This window comes from Elephantulus edwardii, unplaced genomic scaffold, assembly GCF_000299155.1.
Source record: "Elephantulus edwardii isolate Elephantulus edwardi_28Jun2011 unplaced genomic scaffold, EleEdw1.0 scaffold00218, whole genome shotgun sequence".
In the NCBI taxonomy this organism is placed as follows: Eukaryota; Metazoa; Chordata; class Mammalia; order Macroscelidea; family Macroscelididae; genus Elephantulus; species Elephantulus edwardii.
Window position 1 is genome coordinate 1099852 of NW_006399968.1, and position 5611 is coordinate 1105462.

At 39.3% G+C, this 5611-nt stretch overlaps 1 pseudogene; it reads left to right on the top strand.

Moving 5' to 3' along the window:
* The window catches only part of LOC102853675, a 36320-nt pseudogene extending 32795 nt beyond the window's left edge, over positions 1-3525 (top strand).
* The last annotated feature ends 2086 nt before the right edge of the window (positions 3526-5611 follow it).

Sequence of the window (5611 nt, forward strand, 5' to 3'; positions counted from 1 at the left end):
GGAGTGTCAGAGACAGTGCGATTGGCACAGGACAGAGCAGAGTTTAGGGCTGTTGTACATAGGGTCGCTATGAGTTGCAAGCAACTTGACGGCACATAACAACAACATATAAGCAGCAAGATTACAGTCAAAAGGCTCTGAAAGTTGAAAATGACAGACATAGTGAGGCCAGCGAAGCCCCAGCCACATCTGATCCTTCTTATATCATCTTTAATCATTATCCAGCTCTCCGCTGCATAGCAAATAATTGTGAAGGCCATAGCCTTGATCAGTCATGCCTTAGTCTCTAGACTGACATCATTGTTCTTCAGTACTCTAGACAGGTGCCTGATAGCAAACTTTCCCAGTGTAATTAGTCTTTTACTTTCCAGATTGCTGGTGCCAAAAGTATTGATTGTGGAAGTAAGCAAGCCGAAGTTATCAACAACCTTGATTTCTTCTTATCCATCCATCACGAAACTGCTGAGGAGAACTTTGTTTTCTTGATGTTGAGTTTTAATCCATATTGAAGACTACAGTCCTTGACCTTCTGTAGCAAATGACTTGTGTCCTCTTCCGTTTCAGCAAGCAAGGTGTCATCTTCATAAGATAGGTCATTGATGAGTCTTCCTCTAATCCTTTTGCCACTTTCCTCTTCATAGAGTCCAGCCTCCCAAATTATCTGTTCTGCATACAGATTGATAAGTTATGGAGATAAGATGCATCTTTGATGCACACCTCTCCTGATCCTGCACCATGTTCTATCTCCTTGCTCTGTTCTAACTACTGCCTCCTGGTCCAAGTATAGGTTTTACATGAGCACAATTTCCTATTCTTCTCAACATTAGGCACAATTTGTTGTGATCCACACAGTCAAATGCCTTTGCATAATCAACGAAGCACAGAAAGACATTCCTCTGGTACTGTTTATTTTCAACCAAGATCCATCTGACATTGGCTATGATGTCCCTACTGTCACAACCTCTTCTAAATCCAGTCTGCCTATCTGGCAGTTTTCTGATGATTTACTGTACCAGTTGTTTCTGGTTAATCTTTAGGAGGATCTTGCTTGCCTTTGATATTAGTGATATCATTCGATAATTGCCACTTGTTAGGTCACTTTTTTTTTAAAATGGGAATAAACACAGATCTCTTCCAGTCAGTTGGCCAGGAAGTTGTGCTCGAGACTTCTTGGCATAACCAGGTGAGTGTGTCAAGGGCAGCATTTGTTTGCTGAAATATGTCAGTTGGTATTCCATTAATCCCTGGGGCCTTGGTTTTTGCCAATTCCTCAAAGAAGCTCGACCTTCATCATCATAGGCTTCTTGATCATATGTTGTTTCATTTAATTCTTGTGTGTCAGCCAATCCTTTTTGATATAGTGCCTCTGTACTCCTTCCCTCTTCTGTTAATGCTTCCTGGGTCATCCAACATTCTGCCTTCAGCATCTTATGTATTGCAACTGGAGGCTTGAATTTGTTCTTCAGTTCTTTCACGTTAAGAAATGCCAAGCAAGTTCATCCCTTTTGATTTTCAGACTCCAGCTCTTTACACATTTCAGTATAATACTTTTCTTTGTCTTCCTGTGATGCCTTTCAAAAATCTTCTTTTCAGCTCCTTAATTTCTTGATCTGTTCCCTTTGCTTTGGCTTCTCAGTATTGTGAAATATTCAGAGTCACTTCTGACATCCCGCTTGGTCTTCTTTTTTTTCTTTTGTCATTGCAGTAATTTTTTACATTCTTCATGAATTATATTCTTTTTATGCTCCTACATCTGGTCTTCACTCATTAGTGTTCAAGGCTTCATAATTGTTCTCGAGATGGTCTTTAAATTCTGATGGGATAGATTCTAGGTTAAACTTTGGTTACTGTGGGTTGGATTGGATTTTCTTTAGCTTCAGTTTGAACTTGCATATGAGTGGTTGATGGTCTCTTCCACAATCAGCACCTGGCCTAATTTTCACAGTTGATATGTATAGTGGCTGTTTCTGTTTCTTATAAAAAGTATTTGCAATGAATAGGTTCATTTATTGTACAGAAGTCATCATTCTGTCTCCAGCCTCATTTCTGTCACCAAGTCCATACTTTCCAACTACTGATCTTTCGTCCCTGTTCCCAACTTTTGCATTCCAATTATCAAATCTTGGAGTGGAAGTTTAGGAGAAAGGATTTTTTTCTCAGGACCTTCCAGGAAAAGAAGTTCTACATTAGAATTGTACTTAACAACTTTAAATTGAAGTCATACTGACTGCATGATAAGAGGCAGACAGCAGCATGATATGGTCAGAATCAAAGAAATCCTTATGGCTTGAGACTTACGCCATCACATCGGGGCTGGTCAATGGGAGATGGGTGCTAAATGTTGTAGGCAAAAGTAGGAAGGCGTGGTGGTGGAGTAGGGAAAGGGTGGATAAAAAAACCCCACACAAAACAAAACAAAACACAACCAAACATGTAGCCGGGTGGGCAGCAACATTGAATATTGGTCTTTTTCTAACTGGTAAATGTCTTTCATCTGCTCTTTTCTGTAGAATGCTTGTCTCTCAGATACGATTATATATATTTAAAAAATTGAGACAGTCTAGGAAGAAGGATTGGCCATCCACTTCTGAAATTAAAGGCCTTTGAACACCCTATGTACAGAGAATCCTCGCGACGAGAAGCGCTAGGGTCTCGCGAGAGGTGCGGCTCCCGCGAGAGCCCGGCGCCTGCCGGAAATCCCTGAAGTTTGTGTGAGAGGAAAGCATGCTGGAACCTTAAGAGAATGATGTACTTGAACTCCCAGATTATGAGCATGTGGAAGATGAAACCTTCCTTCCTTTCCCACCTCCAGGTTCTCCAGAGAGAGGAGATGGTGAAGAAGCTGAACTTGATGAAGAGTCAGAGAGAAGAATACCTGTTCCTGTGCCTCCAAAGAGAACAGTTAAAAGGAACTTACCCAAGCTGGATGCTCACAGAGAGAGGGCTTCCAACCTTAAGGCATATGAAGCTGAAGACTTGAAGAAGCTAATCAGACACATGGAGCACTGGGCACATAGGCTATTCCCTAAACTGCAATTTGAGGATTTTGTTGATAGAGTTGAATACATGGGAAATAAAAAGAAGTTCAGACCTGTTTAAAACGAATTCGACTTGACCTCCCTATTGTACATGAAGATTTTGTCAACAATAAAATAATGACCATAATATAACTGCTACTGAATTAGATCCATTTTTGACAAGCTCATCTGCAACTGAAAGGTTTGCTCCTGAGTCAAGTAGAAGCCTAGCAGAAGAGCAGCAACAGAGAATTGAGAGAAATAAACAACTGGCCTTGGAAAGAAGGCAGGCAAAGCTTCTGAATAACAGTCAGTCCCAAGGAAATGACTTGCTAGTGGACACACCCAGGACACACCCAATTGGTGAGGTTAATACAAGTGAAGATCAAAAAGAAGGGGTATCAAATGATTACATGAAGACAGTCTAGAAAATCTACATGATGATGTTGCCAATACTGTAAATGTACAGGAGGAATCAGAGAAAACACAGCCGGACCAGACTTTTTAAATGTACAGCAGTAACTTTAAGCTGGACTCATGATTTTGAATAGGCCTCAACAAGAGAGAGTGTATTAACTTGCTAACCTTCCTATTGGGGTTAACTGTGCTCGATACATTCCCTACCACTGCTAAGTGAATATCCTGACATAGTAAAAACAAATTCAAGCCTTGAGTTAACAATACTTAAGGATTATTTTGGCAAAATATTAAATGATTGAGAAAGCATTAAAAGAAAAAGGAGTATACAGAGTCACTGTACCAAAAAGAATTGGGTGACAGAAGAACATCATCAAACAACTTATTAGCAAGAGTCTGTGGTGATGAAGGAAGAAGTTCAAGCTGCTCTGAAGGAATTAGCAAAAAATAAGACCCTGGGAATTAAAGGCATACCAATTGACTTGTAGATCGTAATAGATTTGTTTGTTGGGTTGGTTTTTTGTTTGTTGTTGTTTTTTTTTGTTTTGTTTTTTATTTCAATGAAGGTTTACAAATCTTATTTTTTATGTCTATAGTAAAGATTTTACAGGTTTCTGTTTAAAAAAGAAAAGAAAACCCTATGTACAATAGAGCACACTTAGACTATCATTTGGACTAACAGACATGACAGTTGAAACGGAGATCTTAGAAATGGAAACACAGAGAAAAAGGAACAGCTGTAAGGAGACACTAGTGATTGGAACGTGGAATGTGAGAAGCATGAATGTAGGAAAATTGGAAATTGTTAAGAAAGAAATGGAATGCATAAATATTGACATTCTAGGTACTGACGAAATGAGATGGCTTGGCATGGGACATTTTGAATCAGATGATCATATTATGATTTACTATGCCGGAAATGAAAAGGTGAGAAAAAATTGGGTTGGTTTCATAATTAAACAAGTCATTTCTACATCTATCCTGAAATACAATGTGGTGAGCGACAGGATAATATCCATACACATACAAGGAAGTCCAGTGAATACCACTATGATTCAAATATATGCACCAACAACTAGAGCCAAAGAGGAGGAAATAGAAGATTTCTACCAACTTTTTTAGTCAGAAATTGATTAAACATGGAATCAAGATGCATTAATAATGGCGACTGGAACGCAAAAGTTGGGAACAGGGAAGAAGGATCAGTAGCTGGAAAACACGGGCTCGGTGAGAGAAATGAGGCTGGAGATAGAAATGATAGAGTTCTGCACATTCAATGATTTATTCATTGTAAATACCTTTTATAAGAAACATAAACGTAGAATATGCACATGGATCTCACCTGATGGTATGTGTAGGAATCAAATAGATTACATTTGTGTAAAGAATCACTGAAGAAGCTCAATATCAGCAGTGAAAACTAGGCTGGGTGCTGATTGTGGGAAAGACCACCAACTACTCATATGCAAGTTCAAGCTGAAGTTGAAGAAAATTAAATCAAGTCCACGGGAACCACGATTTGACCTTAAGCCTGTACCACTCAAATTTCAAAACCATCTCAGGAACAGGTTTGAGGTCTTGAGCACCAATGAGTGTAGACCAAATGAGCTCTGGGAGGATATCAAGAAAATCGTCCATGAAGAATGCAAAAGATCATTACAAAGTCTGAAGAAGAAGAAGAAGGAAAGACCAAGATGGATGTCAGATGAGACTCTGGGTGTTGCATTAGAGAGCCAAGAAGCCAAAGCTAAAGGAAGAAACCAAGACATCAAAGAGCTGAACAGAAAATTTCAAAAGGCAGCTCAGGACAACAAAACAAGATACTATAATGAAATGTGCAGAGAGCTGCAGTCAGAAAATCAAAAGGGCTGAACTCGCTCAGCATTTCTTAAGCTGAAAGAGTTGAAAAACAAATTCAAGCTATGGGTGGCAAAACTTAAGGATAGTCTGGGTAGAAAGCTAAACGATCCATGAAGTATCAAGAGAAGATGGAAGGTGTACACAGAGTCACTCTATCAGAAGGAATTGGGTGACACAGAAGAATTTAATGAAATAAAATATGAGCAAGAGCCTACGGTGATGAAGGAGAATGTTCAAGTTGCTCTGAAGGAATTGGCAAAAAACAAGGCTCCAGGAGTTGACAGCATACCAATTGATTTATTTCAACAAACAGACGC